Source organism: Stenella coeruleoalba, assembly GCF_951394435.1.
Source record: "Stenella coeruleoalba genome assembly, chromosome: X".
NCBI lineage: Eukaryota > Metazoa > Chordata > Mammalia > Artiodactyla > Delphinidae > Stenella > Stenella coeruleoalba.
The window spans coordinates 106,521,036-106,529,638 of NC_137152.1; the positions used below are offsets into that span (position 1 = coordinate 106,521,036).

The following is an 8,603-nucleotide window of genomic DNA, read 5'->3' on the forward strand; positions in this document are numbered from 1 at the left end:
ATGGGGCATTTGGACTTTATTAAGGGCAATGGGAAGTAGTTGAAGGTTTCTAAGCTCAGTTGACCTATAACCAGTAAATTTAAAACAAATTCCCAATGGCCAATGCACTAAACGAAACCCTCAACCTATATCAAAAACCTGGGTTCAAGAAAAAAAGAAAAACATGTATGCATAGAGCAGATGAAGCATTTCCACTCTGTGCATCTGCACAGAAGGCTAGGCAGAACCCCTGAGAGGCTGAAAAGTAATTACACTTCTGCACTGGATTCATGTCTTAACCACAAGGAGTGTGTTCTGCAGGCTCTATTTCCTAATTGAGGGTAATTACAAGAAGTTAAAGCTAGATTAGAGACAATTAGACCCTATACAAGAGGGAACTCTGTGGGTGATCAGGAAGGGAGTAGGAAGAACCAGCTGGGAAAGTGTTTCCCAAACTGCTTGGCATTCTTTGACTCATATTGTAGGAGGAGGTTTTTTTGGGGGAGGGAGTCTATCTGTGCTCCTGATGGTGCCCACCTGGAGGGTAGGCAGGTGAAATGAGGTAAAACACACACACACACACACACACACACACACACACACACACACACACACACACACACACACACACACACACACACACACACACACACACATCACTGACAGTCAGTTCAGATTACCTTTTCCTCAAGTCAAAGCTGCTTCATAGGCCAGAAGCCAATAAATGGAAACAAAGAGGAAAGGAAGGTGAGAGTCCCATTACAGTTCGATTGAAGACGTCTTATTTGAGCAACTACTTTTTGTCCCACTCTGGATCTAGATACTGTTGAAGAGACATGGTGAGCATATGATCTTCCCTTTAAGGAGTTTCCAACTCTATTTGAGAAGTTTGGTGTGGCTAGAGCACAAAGGGGGAGAAGGAGATTGGTGAGGGGTGAGGTCAAGAGGTGGCCACAAGTCAGGCTGAGGATCTCTGATTCCATCCCAGTGGCACTGGAGAATCATGGAGAGTGATAAACAGGGAAATAATAGGGTCAGTTTGGGGTTTTAGGAAGATACATCTGCCACTGTGGGGAGGGTGGATGAGGGGACATGGCAAGGAGCAAGGCTGTGGTGCTCAGTGAGAGCTGCCTGTGGAGGGAGATGGGGGTGTCTATGACCACGAGGAGGAAATAGGAGGAGAGGCCAGTGTAGGCAGAAAGAAAGTGACTTATTTTACTCTCTTCATCCACCAAACCTCCATTGCTTTGGTAAGTCATTGAATCATTCAATCAACAAATAATTATTTTGCATCTGTGCAGAGCACCATGCTAGGGGACATTAAGAGTAATAAGGATGATGTTATTCCAGTCTTCAAGGGTCTTGATTAACTACCTTTTCAAGTGAGTAGAACAGTCAGTAGCTTCTCTAGGATTTTAGAGATTGTTCTGATCAGTGGAGAGGCAGATGATCTAAGAAACCACAGAAGGTGAGGTGAATGTGCATGAACCCTGAGGAGAGGCACAGTGAAGGGCACCTAAGTTTGTATGGGAAGGGTATGGTGACTACGTGTGTATGTAGGTGTGTGTGTGTGTGTGTACACATGGGCACATTGGGCACGTGCACATAATGAAACCAAAAACCTTAACACCAACAGGTATTTCTATACCACACATACAGAAAGAGAGAGACAGAAAGAGACAAAGACAGAGAGATAGACTTTTGTGTCAAACAAATTTGTGTCTTTAGAATGTTCCCCTAAAAGGCTTGGTAGAATAGCCTGAGGGAGTCACTCGTCTGGCAAACTTAATTTTACCATGCAAGGATTAACCTGGTATTCCCAAGGGCTTTAGGCTATAGGACCTCAGGGGTGGTCCCTGCTCTGTTGGCTATTTCTCTGGAAGGAGGGAGCAGCAGTGGTCTGAGCCCCCAAGTACAAAGCCTAGTGCTTGGCTTCCTTCACAGAAGCCCAGGCTGCTCTGAGAAAAAAGACTCCCTGTGGATGGTGAGGGCCATTAGGTCCTTTTAGCATATACCCACTGACTCATAAGCCTCCTCACTGCCTTTTTAACATCCTTGTTTCTCAAGCTCTACACGGTGGGGTTGACCATGGGAGTGACCACAGTATAGAACAGGGAGAAGATCTTGTTCAGGGCAACAGCCTGGGTTGCTGTGGGAATGGCATACACTGTTTCCAGTGTTCCATAGTACAGAGTGACCAATATGAGGTGGGAAGAGCAGGTGGAGAAGGCCCATTGCTTTCCTGCAGCTGATGGAATCCTGAAGACAGCAGCAACAATGTGGATATAGGAGGCTACAGTGAGTAGGAAGGGCACCATAGTGACAAAGGAGGCCAGTAGGAAAGTGATTTCCTCCACTGTCTCAGTATCAGAACAGACCAGCTACAGCACAGGGGTCAGGTCACAGAATAAATGGTCAGACTTATAGGCTGGACAGAAGGGCAGCTGGAAAGTCATGATAACAGTGACCACAGGGGTGAGGAACTCACCCAGCCAAGACCCACCTGCAAGCAGGATACATGTGTAGAGGTTCATGAGGGACGGGTACTGGAGGAGGCTGCAGATAGCAAATTAGCAGTCATAAGACATGGCTGGCAGAAGAAAGTGCTCAACTACTACCATGGAACCGAAGAAGTAAAACTGGACCACACATCCTACAAAGGAGATCACCCGGGGGCCTAAGAGAAGGGTCTGCAGCATCTTAGGGGCAATGGAGGTAGTGTACCAGATCTTAAAGGAGAAATTGGACAGAAAGAAGTACATGGGGGTTTGGATGCTGAAATCAAGGGAAATGACTATAAGGATAAGAATGTTCCCCAGCAAGGTCACTACATAGATTCCCAGAAATATCCCCAAAAGAAAAAACTGTAACCCATGGAGACTCCCAAATCCCAGGAGGAGAAATTCATTGAGAATGGTCAGATTACCCATATCTGTGACATTCACGCATTATACCTGAGGAAAGGAGAGAAATATAGCCAGTTAGAAAAAGAACCATGCTACTGGAGGGGGGCAACAGTACCAGATATGCCATATATTATAAAACTCAAAGACCCTGTCTTTTCTCCTCTGGAATAAATTTTCTGTTTTGTTCTACTAGGTGTATTTACCTAATAGTTATAGTGAAATCAGAAGCTATGCCTTGGAGAGTTAACAGAGAGGGTGTCTCCTTTGCTGTTTTCCACTCTTTTTTTTGACATAACCTGTGATGAATCTACCTTTGGGATTCTCACAGTGGGAGGCAAACACCTCTCTTTTTTTTTTTTGCGGTACGCGGGCCTCTCACTGTTGTGGCCTCTCCCGTTGCGGAGCACAGGCTCCGGACGCGCAGGCTCAGCGGCCATGGCTCACGGGCCCAGCCGCTCCGCGGCATGTGGGATCTTCCCGGACCGGGGCATGAACCCGTGTCCCCTGCATCGGCAGGCGGACTCTAAACCATTGCGCCACCAGGGAAGCCCGCTCACAGTGGGAGGCAAACACCTCTTAATGGGGACATGGTGCGGAAGCTTCTCTGAACTTCTGAAACTCAGCTTTTAAGACTCAATGGAAATGTGAGTCCAAAATGATAAAATAGAATTAGAATTCACACCACCCTATCTCCCCCCGAACCCCTAAGTCAGGGTGGGTTTCACCAGGAACGTAATTGGAGGGAGGAGGGGAATTCAGAACTACTGATCTTAAAGTATGTGTAAGAAAAATAAGAGTTTCTGCCAGGCTCTGGGGACATGGAGCTGACTGCTTCCATGGCATCAAATTCCTATGGAAATTGGGGGGAAAATGTATGTAAAGTTATTCACTTGAAATGTTAGAGAAAAATTATGTTCCATCCTTCATAAATGAAAATGACATTCCTGACTCACAAGCAGTAGGATGTGCATTTAGAGTTATTTTTTTTTCCAGCAGCGGGGATGGGTTAACAGTGAGTCATGGACGCAGTTCCTCCATCCCCACAAGCACACCCCCACCCCCCCAGCTCAAAGACCCAGAGTTGTTAAATGGTTGTCTGGTCTTAGCGCCTGAGCTGTGTGATAGGATTAACAATCAATCTGTGCTGTGGCCTAAATTAGGGGTAAGTGTGAGGCCACAGTTAGCGGCTTGGTTCAGTTGGTGTTCTAGGCTGAAGGCTCAATCTGAGGCCAGGGAATAAAAGCCATCTTTGCTGCTTTGCTTGGGGTAATGACAATGTGTCCCTAAAAGATTACAGTTAAGTCATATTTTTGTAAATGAAGTCCTATTTTAAATCCAGTCGGAGAACTGGCTATTCAAAGGACTCTTGTTAAGAATGCTTCTGTGACATGAAAGAATTTCTCCATAATTTATCCTTTGTACCGATATGGGTTGTTAATACACAGGGCTTGTGTAAAGGAAGGTCCACCTATAATGGGGGTATCCAGGACACTTAGGGAGCCTAAGGTGGTACTGAATGTAATTACAGTGTGTAAGGAAAATCAGTCAGTAACTAGAGTTGTCCCTGGGGGTGATAGCTGCTTCCTAATTGTGGGATTAAGCTGCAGTGTCCTATTACTTACCATTTTACCTTGTCTTCAGAGACTGGCAGCCAGCATTGAGAACCAAAATTAACATCATTAGATTTTTATCATTCAATCCCAAGTCTCATTAATTAACAATGAATAAACTTGATTTTCCCTTTTTGGTTTACAGGTGTGCTCCTTGGTGTCTCCAAATTCAAAGGCACACCAGCTTCCCTAAATCCTTGCCCATCCTCTCTTTTCTTGCAGTGAAGACAGAGTAATGATATCGTAAAAGAGAAGTTTCAACTCAGAATTCTATTCATTCTTTCGTTCAGTCATCTATTCACTCACCACGTAGTTTTGGACACCTACTATGTGTCATATATTGGGCTAGGTAGGCATTGGAGATAAAATTATGAACAGGAAAGTCATGGTCTCAATGTTTCCAGAGCTTACATCCTACTAGCGGAAGTGGTCTCAAAAATAACTGTAAAACTAGTATTGTGATCAATTCTATGTGGGTATTAATATAAAATACAGGGTCTTAATATAAAAAACAGTATGGGGAGAGGTGACCTTGTTTTGGCAAAATGGTCAGGGAAGATCTCTCTGAAGAAGAAGTCATATTTAAGCTGAGATCTGATGAATATGGAGTAGCCAGCTATGAGAACAGTCAGAGGGGAGGTATTACAGGTAGAGAGGCAACATGTGCAAAGGCCCTGAGTGAGATAAGCACTTGAATACTGGAAGAATAAAACATACAAGCAAACAGCAAAAAACAACTGTGGCTGGAGGGCAACAGGTAAGGCAGGTGAGGGAAAGAGTGATAGGAGGTGAATTTGTAGAATGCATATCTGATTTACAATTTGAAAAGATCCCTCAAGCTTCTGTGTGGAGAATGGACGGTAAAGGGCTAAAAGGGAAGGTGAGAAAACTGGTGAGGAAGCTAATATATTAATACAGGTAAGAAATGGTAGGATCAAGTTGGGATGGATAAGGTGGATTAATTTTAAGGCTTTTTACATAGTAGAATTAATATATATTTTCATACTTTTCTGTATGCATATTATACATTTTATTAAAAAAGTTTACTTTAATGAAATGACATAGATTGCAGATGAATTGCATTAGAAGAGGGCATGAAGAACAGGAAGGAATTAAGGATGAATCCCAGGCTTTTGGCCTAAGCAACTGCATACATGATCATCTCTTTTCCTGAGATGGGAGGACCAAGTAGGTAATTTAGTTTGAGGGGAATTTTCTTTTGTTTTCCTTCCTTCCTTCCTTCCTTCCTTCCTTCCTTCCTTCCTTCCTTTTTGTTAGATCTAGTGGGTTATGATCCATTGCTAGGATGACAGTTTCAATCCTCATATGGGTCAGTAATCTGGTAACAGACTGAACCCTGGCCCTGAGAGACAGGGCTCTCACTGTGGCCACACAACAAGCTTAAGTAAAAGTCTGACAAACTCTTGTCCTTGGTCTCAAAAGGGACAAGGGAAGAGAGTGAAAGTGTCTGTATAACCTTTACTCACTCTGTAGAAATTGCTCAAAGCACAGGGTTAGCAACTGCATATCGGGAGCATCCTGTGCATACGAAGCACAGGAAAGCACAATTCCATGGAGGACTGTTAGACTCTCTTCAGTGTGGGTCTCCAAGAAACCTTCATTAATGGCAACCCATCTACCCAGAGCTTTCAGTTATCTGAGATTTAAAAAAAAATTCTTTTGTCTCATTTTGCCTTTGTGTGAAAGAGAGAGGTAATGAAACAAGCTTAGTCAAGAAAACAATTTTCAGATGTCCCGGGGTTGGAATACATTCAGTTTTACTCTTTCTCTCTTCATTTCATTTGTAGTTCTGGCCAATCAGAATTAATGCTCAGAATAATGGCTGGAGGCTCTGAAAGATCTTCAATCAGTAAAGAGTGATACAAGTATATCATTATACTTCATTTACTACGTTGCGACAGTGGACTCAGATATCTTAGTGGAATATTGTTTTTAGCAAATACAGTGGAAAACAGCTTTGCTCTTACCCTTCAGTTACCCAGAAAATCTAATTAAACATATACCCTTTCCCCCTTTCCCTTGACGTTCCCTTAATCAGGACTTGTCTTGGCATTAATTCTTCTATATCCTTATAATTACCAAAAGGTATTCATTAACATGAAAAATTGGTGCCCAGTGTAAAATAAAATCCCCCAAATTTACCTCCCCCCACCATCTCCAAGATGCTAATAGTTGCAAAAGCACAATAATAAAATTGAAAGTGTAGCAACATAACTAGGGAATGAGAGACTAGGGAATGAGCTCAAACTCATTACCTCTTCTAGAGTCAATCCAGGAAAATCTCTTGGAAAAGGGGGTAGTGAGGAGGAATCCAAAGAATGGCTGAAGATTAACTGCTGGAAGGGAGAAATATACAGCTTGATAAGGAGAGCAATGATCTGGCTATACCTATCATATACCATCTGATCCAGCAATCCCACTGCTGAGTATATACCTAAAGGAAATGAAACCAATATCTCAAAGAGATATCTGCATCCCCATGTTAATTGCAGCAATGTTCATTACAGCCAAGATATAGAAACAACCTAAATGTCCACTGGTGGATAAACAAATAAATAAAATGTGGTCTATACATACAATGGAATATTATTCAGCCTTAAAAAAGAAGGAAATTCCTGTCATTTGCAACAACATAGCTGAACCTAGAGGGCATTATGCTAAGTGAAATAAGTCAGACAGAGAAAGATAGATGCTGTATGATCTCACTTACATGTGGAATCTAAAAAAGATGAGCTGATAGACCAGAGACTACAGACGTGGTTACCAGGGGCTGGGTGTGTAGGGTGGGGAAAATGGGAAGATGTTGGTCAAAGGGTACAAACTTTCAGTTATAAGATGAATAATGTACAGCATGGTGACTGTAGTTAATAATACTGCATTGTATACTTGAATTCTCTAAGAGCATAGATTTTAGGTGCTCTCACCACAAAAAAAGAAGGTAACTACATGAGGTGATGGGTGTGTTAACTAACTTGATTGTGGTAATCATTTCATAATGTATACGTATATTAAATCATCATGTCATACATTCTAAAACAGTTAGAAACCCAGTGCTCTCCCTTTCTTCAGACCCCCACCTCTATCCATTTTTTAAAAAGTAAGCAACAAACACATGACATGCAAATGTGTCCCTAGCTCTTTTTTCTCCCCAAAGTTATACTATACTGATATCAGGGGCAGTTGTTTAATGATATCAGGGATAATTGGTAGGTACAGACGGTCATCTTGGTAGCCCAGTCCTCACTCTTTAGGTCATCCTTTTGTCTAAATACATATAAACCTGTTGCTGAAAGTGATATCTGAGAGATACTAGGCTGGTGAGCAGGAAAACTACCCAGAGACAGTCTTTGAAAAAGCAGAGCAGAGAAGAAATCCTTAACTAGTACTATACTAGCTCTTCTACCAATAGATGAAGTTGGGGTTTTTTTTTTTTTGATCAACTCTGTCTATAAGTAGTGCCTTTCTTGAATAATTCCAATTTGTGCCATGCAGCAGGAAAATTTGATTATAAGTTTATTTTCCTTTGAGCACAACTTGTGGAACGTTATAGACAGATCCTTTTTAAAGGAATTGTACATTAATGCAAGAAACCCCTTGGTGTCCAGGGGAATGATTTTGTTATTTGTGTTCTTGCACCTTGAGACCTAGACATAGGCGTTATTGAAACCAGGAGACAGGCATTGCTGAGATGGCTGAAACAAACATTACTGAGACCCAGAAACAGACTGGGAGATAGGCATTATTGAGACCTGGTGACAGATATTTCTAATTCAACTATATTCTTTGGTGCCAAATACTTTCCCCCTGTTCTGTTCCATTTGTCAACACGACAGACAATGAAATGGGCCAGGAAATATCTTGGGCCAAATGATATGTGATGTGTCATTGTGTGACATACCTAGCCTAAATGTGAAGAATGGCAACGATTATCCTAGTAAGTTGTGCAAAGAATAACAGGCTCATACTTTTGGTCCCAAGCGGTCAAGATATTTCATATAAAAATTTGAGAGTCTAAATAATCTGTATAAACACCTAAGTTTCCCTTTACCTCAACATAGACTCTCATTATGGTTGTTACTTTATAGCA

The 8,603-nt window shown here is 42.2% G+C and overlaps 1 pseudogene across 1 annotated transcript; it reads right to left on the reverse strand.

Annotated features, from left to right (window-relative positions):
* Positions 1-1,973: 1,973 nt before the first annotated feature.
* On the reverse strand, positions 1,974-3,118 carry LOC307180651 (olfactory receptor 6N1-like; annotated as a pseudogene). The gene has a single exon. The product of its transcript is annotated as an olfactory receptor 6N1-like (transcript).
* Between the last annotated feature and the right edge of the window lie 5,485 nt (positions 3,119-8,603).